Here is a 10,050-nt window from a genome sequence, read left to right on the forward strand (position 1 = left end):
AAACATTTTCACATCTCTCCTCAAGTAAAATGGTGATTCAGTAACTCAGGCGCTGCCATGACCGTCCTTGACCCAAGTTTCTCTTTGAAGAAGCTTTTAGGATCAAATTAAAAAGGAAACTCGGACACAACCAGCTCAGTGTGAACTTTAGAACAGGAAAAATATCCTCATGGAAACAGTTTACTTAACAAAATATGTCACATTTCCACTATTATCTCTACCGCTTATTCCTGAATAGGGTCGCAGGGGGGCTAGAGCCAATTCCAGCCGACACTGGGTGAGAGGTGGGGTTCACCCTGGACAGGTCACCAGTCTGTTACAGGACTGACACATAAAGCCCATGGGATTTTCTGTTAACAGCTTTTCACAAAAGCCCCAAAGTGCTCTGAGGTCTGTGTGGCAGGGAGGTAATCGACTGCACAAGTTGGAATGTGTTTCTGGAAGTGTGGTGAGAAATCCAGAGATGGATAAAGAGCTCCAGGGAAAGGCACTGAGATCTACAGTGGTGTCATCAGCAGTAATGCACCAGAACATCAGGCCTGAACTGGGCTGATCCACCAAGTCCAACTACATGCACATATCACTTATAATGAGACTAATTATGAAATATCACACGTGTGAGTTATGGATCCTAACACTGTGTAGCTAATCAAATGTGTTACTTTAAGGGCTTTAAACCTCTGTGCATGCGTGTGCACAGGTCACTGTCTGGAGCCTAACATTTCTTAAGTCAGTCAAAAGACTACAAAGTGCCACAAAACACATAAGGAAACAAAGTTATTACAACCACAAAATGATGAGAGACATTAAATAACATCAGAGACAGAAACCCGCTACAGAATAAGTGGTGTGACCACAAAAAGACACAAGAAGAGACTCAAAACAATTACTAGGACAACAAACGGATGCAAAATGACCACAGAGACATAAAACAAGACTCAACCTGGAGTCTTGAGACACAAACGCAAAAAGAAACTCAATACAATTCTAATGCAAAGTAAAATGACTGCTCACAAAACAACCATGCATGTTGTGTAGTTGTTTTATGAGCAAAATGTGACAAAACGACTCCCAACATTCAAAATTACTATGGACAGATGCAAAACTAGCCAGGCGCTGCCATGACCGTCCTTGACCCAAGTTTCTCTTTGAAGAAGCTTTTAGGGTCAAATTAAAAAGGAAACTCGGACACAACCAGCTCAGTGTGAACTTTAGAACAGGAAAAATATCCTCATGGAAACAGTTTACTTAACAAAATATGTCACATTTCCACTATTATCTCTACCGCTTATTCCTGAATAGGGTCGCAGGGGGGCTAGAGCCAATTCCAGCCGACACTGGGTGAGAGGTGGGGTTCACCCTGGACAGGTCACCAGTCTGTTACAGGACTGACACATAAAGCCCATGGGATTTTCTGTTAACAGCTTTTCACAAAAGCCCCAAAGTGCTCTGAGGTCTGTGTGGCAGGGAGGTAATCGACTGCACAAGTTGGAATGTGTTTCTGGAAGTGTGGTGAGAAATCCAGAGATGGATAAAGAGCTCCAGGGAAAGGCACTGTGAGATCTACAGTGGTGTCATCAGCAGTAATGCACCAGAACATCAGGCCTGAACTGGGCTGATCCACCAAGTCCAACTACATGCACATATCACTTATAATGAGACTAATTATGAAATATCACACGTGTGAGTTATGGATCCTAACACTGTGTAGCTAATCAAATGTGTTACTTTAAGGGCTTTAAACCTCTGTGCATGCGTGTGCACAGGTCACTGTCTGGAGCCTAACATTTCTTAAGTCAGTCAAAAGACTACAAAGTGCCACAAAACACATAAGGAAACAAAGTTATTACAACCACAAAATGATGAGAGACATTAAATAACATCAGAGACAGAAACCCGCTACAGAATAAGTGGTGTGACCACAAAAAGACACAAGAAGAGACTCAAAACAATTACTAGGACAACAAACGGATGCAAAATGACCACAGAGACATAAAACAAGACTCAACCTGGAGTCTTGAGACACAAACGCAAAAAGAAACTCAATACAATTCTAATGCAAAGTAAAATGACTGCTCACAAAACAACCATGCATGTTGTGTAGTTGTTTTATGAGCAAAATGTGACAAAACGACTCCCAACATTCAAAATTACTATGGACAGATGCAAAACTAGCACCAAGGGGAAAAAGCTTTAACAAAACAAAACTACCAGGAGACACAAAATGACTGTAATAATAGATTTGCTGCCTCGCTGTACCCTCACAGCACCCACACCATCCCCACTCTTTTCTTTGTTCACCTTCGAGTGACCTTTCTGTCCTTCTCTCTCGTGCACACCCTTCCTTCATCTCTCTCCACTTTGTCCTGCTTTCTGAGGCACAAGTGAAGACGGATCTCATCTCTGACTGGCTGATTGTGTTACTGCTGCTGTCCCTGTTGACCCATGCACACAATGGGTGGCTTTGCAGGGGACTGTGACTGCGTTAGGATGAAATGGAGACTGTTTATAATGACACAGACCTCCCACAGCGACACACGGAGTGACCTTCTATTGACGTCTACTGGTGGCTCCTTGGGCGTTTGGTTAACTGATTGCTGATCTCTGAATGATTTCCGTCCATCCATTATTTATACCCATTTATCTTCTGCACGGTCGATGGAGCTCATCCCAGCATACATCGAGCGGGACAGGCTCCCATTCTGTTCCAGGTCTACATCGTGTAGACGAACAACTGTCCCGTTTTCATATTAACAGAGCAATGCTGATTGTGTTTTATAGAATTATTTTGTCTTTGAAAAACAAAAAATTCTTTAATTCAAATTGTCCAATAGGCCTTTACAGTGACAACCCTGTATACTACACAGTTACAATGATGTACAGCGAGTTTCAGCTACTCCCTTCTGGATGTCTTGTAGTCCATTTGTATAGAAATAGTTTTGTCCCAACAGGGACATCACTGACATGAATAGGTCAAGGATGGTGCCCTGTTTGGGGCAACTGTGTTTTGTATCAGGTCTGTTCAGGTTGGGTCTGGCTGTTCTTGCATCCTGTGGGTTGGGTTTCTTTTTAAAATGAATTTACAGCATGCATGTTGAGTTTGTGCCTGTGAAAACCTCTACCCTGAGGTATTTTGGTTATAAATTAACTGAAAGCAATGCTGAGCTCAGCTACTGGACCGTGGAGCAGCTACTTATTGTACATGTTGTTGTTGGAAATCAAGCCATTTTAACTTGTGTTGTGGCCTGACAGTGGAGTAATTAAATGTCCTGGACCAAATGATGAATCACTTGAACAGTGCTGCCTGTGTCATGACGCACGGTCTTGTATCCTTTCATGTGTCTCTGACACAAGCTGAAGGTACTATGCTTTAAATCATGTAGAAAGGTGTGATGGATGGAAGAAGTGAGCTTAAACACAAATGCAATCCCGCGCCTAGTGTATATGGTTTGAGAATTCTCTGCCAATAAATGTAGTTAAGCCGAGGCCACCGGCAGTATAATAGCAGCTTTGGTTAAAAAATGAATGTTGGTGTGAGGGTTGTGAATACAGCGGAATTTGCTGTGTCATCGCATTGGTTGACTGTTTGGCTCGGTGGCTGCTGGATTAAGTGGATGTTCTGGTAGATGAACTGAGTATTTTGTTACCATCATCAAACTAAATGGCTGTTTTGGATAGCTGACTGAATAGGCTGGTTAAAACAAAGCCTTAAATTACCAGCAGTCACTGATCTGCACATGGGAGACCTCCTTATAAAATACAAAGGAAAACAGAGAAAAGAGACTTATTACTGTATGGACTATTCTAGAGTATAACCCCTTTCAAGTTGTGCATTCCAGTAATAAACTAAACAGAAAATTCAGTTTTTTTTTAAATTGTTACTGATACAGTGACGTCTGAACAGCTTAGGGATTAAATGTTGGAGCAGTGGATTCTTTTTCATGACCTGCACACCTACTGCACACCTACTGCTGGCCAATCTTTGCTGCTTTGCCCTGTTTCCAGTCCTTTGGCTAGGCTGTAGCTGGCTGGAGTTTAATATTTAATTGACAGATATGAGAGAGATATCTATCCTCACATCTTGCTCTTGGAAGTGAGTATGCATATTTCCAAAATGTTGCACCATTCTTTCACATTTGCCCTTTTTACAGTAAATACTAATATGCAAGTATGATACATGTTTAATGCAGCATGTTCAATTTGCAGTGATATGTCAGTCAGGTCACACTTTCTCCCAAATTATTCCATGTTCATTTCTAATTTTTTTTTTTCTCATCTCCCTCTCACTTTGTATGCGCTCACAGCCTTCTCTGTGTTGCTATCAGATAACTCCATCCTTTTTCTCCACCCTGAACTAATCTATAGTGAGTGACAGTGAGAAAATACAGGAATGATGAGCAGCTATAGCCGACGAGAGGGAGTGACACGCTAAGAAAAAGTCAGCCCTCCCATGAGCCGAGAGACGGAGTGGGAGTGACAGGTGTGCCATGGTGTGGTGCACACACTGGAGTCTGAGAGCCGTGGGAGACAGCTTGATGAAAAGATGGGAGGATGAGGTGAGAAATGGAGCTGGACTGAGGAAAGGATGAGGTGAAGGTAAAGAACGGATGTGGCCTGAAGTGGCAGTGGAGGCGGGAAGGTGACAGAGATGAAGAGGGAGAGAGAGGCTGGCTTTGAATCATGTTTACCCTCGAGTTTTCTTGTAAAATTTAATGAAGGGTGAGTGGGAGAGGAGAGGTAAGGAGCGGAGGTGAAAGATGAGAAGAAGAAAAATGAAGGGCATCAAAAGAAAGGAGTCTGTTTGGTGACAAGGACAGAGGTGGAAAGAAAAGCTGGAGAGAGTGAGCCATGAAAAGAGAAGAGAGCCACCTGCTCATAAACATGAACAAATTATCCAGAAATGAACAGCATCTGAATTTCTACACTTATATTTGTCCCCCTTCCCTCTCCTCACCTGCCCGTCACCGGACTGATACGAACATTGCAGCACTTCTGCTCTGAATCGTAACGGAGTCAAACAGAAACGCTCCGATCTGCAGAGCTCACTCTGTAGTGGGAGGATCATATCATCCACTGAGAATTTATTTACATCCATACATCTGTTTAGATTTCATAGAAAAATGGCACTCAGAGTTTCTCATTATTAGATTCAGGCTCCATCAGGTGATTATGGTCTGTACAATGCAAACAAACTGCTAATAATGTAATTTCAACGATGCCAAAACATGCACCAGTAGACTGCAGGCTAACTACACTGGTGTGTAGATTCAAAACCAATATTCAGACGTTTGCCAAGATTCATGTTCAATAACCTTACTCGGCAACGAACTTTTAGTCTTTGACTGCACGTTTATTGCTGTAACCTTGACAACAAAGATCTGGTATGCCTGCCGCCACAGGAGACGCTCCCAGGCTGGAGGCCTTGTTGGCACACCACCAGTACAGTGTAGTCCGGTGCAATCATATTTTCCTTTGTACTTCCATCGGCTCCGGCTCATAACTGTCTGCAAACCATTCCTCTCTTGGGGAGCATGAACAAAGGACGGGTAAATGAAAATGGATGGTGCAACACACAAAAAATTCCCAACTCACCACAACCCCATGGAGTGAATTGAAACTGCCTTAATTTCTCTATTTTAACTGTTGATGTCAACAGGCTTCATTGCTGCATTCATGTCATATCATTTACACCATAATCAGCCTTCGACCTCTGAGTTGGACTTAATGGGAGCTTCTAAAATTGACAATATCCCCCACCTACAGTAGCTAGTTTAGCCTGTTTGTCTGGTATCACTGTAAGGTTAGCATTGGGCTAACACCACCTAGGAATAATGTGAGCTTCTGTTCTTCCCATTCTGCTGACATATATATATAGTAACATGATTGTAGAATGGGCTGGTTGTCTAGTAGCTAAAGTTATGGATGAAGTAAAAATGACAGACAATTTAGGACAGATAATTCAATCTAGATGACTTTAGATGCAGTGCCCATTCACTTCCAGATACGTTTGTGAAGTAAACAAATGCAGATGGTAGCTTTGCTATCTTTACTGCCTAATACTTGTATCAAATCCCCTGTGCAGGAAAAAGAGAGCTAAAGGAGGACAACGGGAACAGAGACTGATCAACGTGTGCTATTAGGCTGCAGCCAAGCAAAGAAGGAGAGTGAAATGATTTAAGATAGATCTACCATTCAATCTGTACCCTTTGCCCTCTATCTCTCCTCCAGGACGCCTTCACTCATTTTGTCTTTGTGCCTCTCCATCATCTCATCCCTCTTTCTTGTCAGCCGACACCCTTCACTTCTATGTCTCACTGCTTTTCTGAGCACTGAGATGCCATGCCCTGTGTATTTGATGGGGCACGTGTCTTCATTCACAACTGCTTTGATTGAATTTTCTAGATTATGGCCTGCCATCAGAGGAAATGCATCATTTTTAAATGTCAGATTAGGGGAAGGAGGAGGCACATCACAGAACTATAGTGTGAAGTCATGGGAGTGTGCATTTTGTAAGTGTGTTCTTGACATAATTCCTTCTGCACTTTGCCAAAGATTTTCAGCAAATTTAGGCTGAGAAGACTGGACAGAGTGTAAAGAATGAGTGAAGATGAGCTGCAGGAAAAACAACCCCCCCAAAAAAGTGTAGCTCAAACAAAAAATCATTTGTACCGAGTGTGTAAGAAGGGAACAAGTAGAAAGCTGAAATAGGAGAAGGTGAAGGGAAAAGGAATATTTAAGATCCACTTAAAAACATGATAAAATATTAAGCGGCACTTCCTTTGCTTTTTTTTCTTCTTCCTCACTGTTTTCTGATGAGGTTTGCCCAGGGCTTGAGATCCAAAGGCGCTACCTCTTCTTCTTCTTTAAGATTTTAAAAAGTCCACATTAAACACTGTATCTGGGATCATTCAGAATTCATAACACTCCTCTGTCTTTTTCCTGGGAATTTCAACTGTCTCTGCACTTTTTTTGAAAAATATTCTTTCTCTCCAAGTGCTATACGTCTTTCTCTTGAAATAGCTTTTTCCCCTCCTACCTGTCTGCACTCTCTTCCTATCTATATCTCTCTGTCACTCCCCCCCACTATCCCTCTGTCACTTCTTATTCAGTTGCTATCCCCATGTTTCTTAATCCTCCTCCTTTCTCTGCAATAATTCTGCCCCTCTTTCCATCCCCTGCTCCTCTGTCAAGTCCCTTCTCCCTCTCTCTTTGGCAGCTGCTCCAGTGTCCTCTTCTCTCTCCCTTCTCTTTCTGCCTTCCTCTCTTTATCTCACTCTCACTCATCTCCCTCCATCCATCCCTTTACTCTCTCTCTCCCTAAATGCGACTTGAAAGACTGCAGCACCATACATGTTCCACACATGCTCAGACAAAGATGAGGATGTGCAGAGCTATTAGCGCAGTAATTATACACACACATACAGTATAGACATCATCACACATGCATGCCTGTACATTGCAACGTGTCACTCAGTCCGCACCAATGCTCTCATTTGTTAGGAGTGATGTGCATTTTGGGAAAGAGGAGAAAGAGGCAGAAAATCTGGGGATGGATGAAAGGAGAGCAGATAAAAGCTCAGTAATGACTGGAGAACAAAAAAAGAGGGAGCCAAAGCAAAGTGAAAAGGTTAGCTAGACAGGGGGTGTACAGAGATGAATGGAAATAAAAACAAAAGAGGGCAGGGATGGAGTGAGTATTAAGGAAAAAGGGCACGGAGTGATAGTCAGAAAACAAAATGGGACAAAACTGAGAGGAGAGAGCGTCAGTGACACAATGAGAGAGAGAGCGTAAGAGCTCACAAAAATGAGTGTGAAAAAAAAATGAGGGGAGGAGTGAGCAAGAGAGGGAGGAGTGTGAGAAGGAGAGCGAGGGTGTGTGTGAGAGATATTGTCGCCCAGTCCTGCCAGAGAACAGCAGCAGTAGCGCAAACACCACCGGCGGACGGGATACAGACGTACTGAGCAGCAACGCAGCGAGGAAAAAGGAATACACACTGATGAAGAAGCAGCAACAAAGGGGGAAGAGGGAATTTTAAAAATAGGCATTTTATTTCTTCTACTCGTTCTTTCCACTTCTGTTTGGAGCATCCCACAAGCAGAGCACCTGTGAAAACACATACATATGATATATATATAAAATTCCTATACATATATATCAAATTATGCCTGTTTTCAAAGAAGCTGCAGCTGGACAAGGACTGAACTGACAGCAAAATCCAGTGCACACAAACTGAGATAATATGCAGCACTTGTCTAAAACTGTTGCATATTAATGCTTTGACATTTTTTTGTCCAATTTTGCTCAGTGGGAGAAAAAAGGAAAAAAAAAACAAACATTGATCCTAATGGAAAATTTGAAAAACTGGCAACTGAGTTGAAGCAACAAAGAGCCGCTGCTGCAGACAGTCCTGTATTTCCAAGAGGGTTTCTGTTGAAAACAGGATATTTTCTGATCAGCCCTTGGCGCCACACTGCTGTTTGGCTGCCACATCTCCACTTGTCTCTGTCGTCTGAATGGGCTAGGGGAGTATTGTTCCGATGAGGCTTGTGCAAATGCGCTGCTGACGGTGCAGAGGGCAGTGCACGGGCTCTCTGACTCGCTGATATCACCTCAGCAAGGAGAAAAGCCCTACTCGGGCAGAGAGGAGGGGGAGAGGTAAGTTGAGGAAGAGAGGAAGGGGCAGAAATATCACAGGGAGGAGGGAGGTTAAAATCAGAGTGGGGAAAAGATGCATAATCAAGACTGAGCTAAAAGCAGACCACGGGAAAAAGAATCCTCAAAGGACAATCACTGCACTCTGGTCAATCAGTTCCAGCATGTTTCTCTTTTATTACAGCTTCTCATGAGTCATGGATGCAGCAGCACTAAGACTAAGATCAGACATTCTGTATCACAACAACAGCCCTCCCCCCTCCCTCTCTCGTTCTCCTCACCCCGTGGTCTTAGCACTTGTAGGGCAGGAGTGAGCAGGCTGATTACAAAGTACCTGATTGGTGTCCTGGGTCCAAGGAGATCCAAAGAAAGGAGTGGGGGTGTGCACAGAGCAGCAGCAACAAGAGCCTTGCAAGCACTGCGCACAAAAAGCCACTGGACTGTGTGTGTGTGTCACTTAAAAGCTACAGAGTGAGCAGTGTCCCTGGGGGGATCTGAGCTGTGTGAGAGAAAACGCTTCAGGTGCAAGAGGGACGCTTTTGGACCATAATTATCACATCATTTGGGCTTGTGAAGAGACTGGAGCAATGTTTTAAAGAGTTCTGAACAACCGAGTTTACCTGTTGGCTGGAAAGAGGAAGGACATATCCTACGTAATCTTTACAAAATAAAAGCTGAATATTTAATATCACTCAAAGACATCAGGGTCTGAAAGACTGGAGCTATCCTTCTGAAGGAGGGGGTAACATTCACCAAAGCCAACTCAGGTCGCAATGAAAAGATCCCCACCATAAAAATAAAAAAACTTCCTTTGAGCAGTGACATACAGAGCAGGAGGGTGATAGATGCAAGTTGAGTTCTGAGGAAGAAGTGGAAAACTCTGGCTGAAGCTTTTCTTGGACATGAGAAATGGTTAAACTCAAACGGAGACGAGCATTAGAGCTGTTATCCACTCCGGAATATGAGTGTGTCTCCGGAGTGAAAAGCCTTTCCCATAGGAGTGATCTACAACTTTGAGAGGAATCTGTCACCGTTTTCTGCTAGTGCCGTCAGGAACCCAGAGTTCTCACTTTAAGGATTATTCATCCGCTCAGCAGGGGAGCGTACTGCTGGAAATGCCAGAGGCAAGTTCATTCGTAGGTAACACGCCCTCTTAAACTGGATTCCCTCCAAGCCTCCAGATTTGGATTTGTCTACAAACGCCTCTGTTGTCTGCAAATGACATATGGGTTTGTGAAAGGTGACATTTCCTAAATCTTGGAGTATTTATTAGCTCTGCTACACACACACAATAAACTGCCAGGGGCTGTGATGTGTCTGTGAAAACAAATGCCTGCTCACCAGGGACTCATTCACTCCTGTTAGGAGCATGTTGAGATGGGAGATTGAATTCTTTT

At 43.2% G+C, this 10,050-nt stretch overlaps 1 protein-coding gene across 4 annotated transcripts in view; it reads left to right on the forward strand.

Annotated features, from left to right (window-relative positions):
- Window positions 1-10,050, forward strand: part of LOC109958933 (protein shisa-9) — an 83,617-nt gene that overhangs the window by 5,472 nt on the left and 68,095 nt on the right. Inside the window, exon 1 of one of the 4 annotated variants that reach the window (XM_020597918.1) lies at window positions 4,536-4,556. The exons of 1 other annotated variant lie outside the window; for it this stretch is intronic. The gene's annotated coding sequence lies outside the window, so the exon portion shown is untranslated. Of the gene's footprint in view, window positions 1-4,535; window positions 4,557-7,951; window positions 8,657-8,683; window positions 9,790-10,050 lie in introns of those variants that run through there. 2 more of the 4 variants (XM_020597916.1, XM_020597919.1) reach the window with 2 other exon arrangements.

This window comes from Monopterus albus, unplaced genomic scaffold (assembly GCF_001952655.1).
Source record: "Monopterus albus unplaced genomic scaffold, M_albus_1.0 scaffold35.1, whole genome shotgun sequence".
Classification (NCBI taxonomy): Eukaryota; Metazoa; Chordata; class Actinopteri; order Synbranchiformes; family Synbranchidae; genus Monopterus; species Monopterus albus.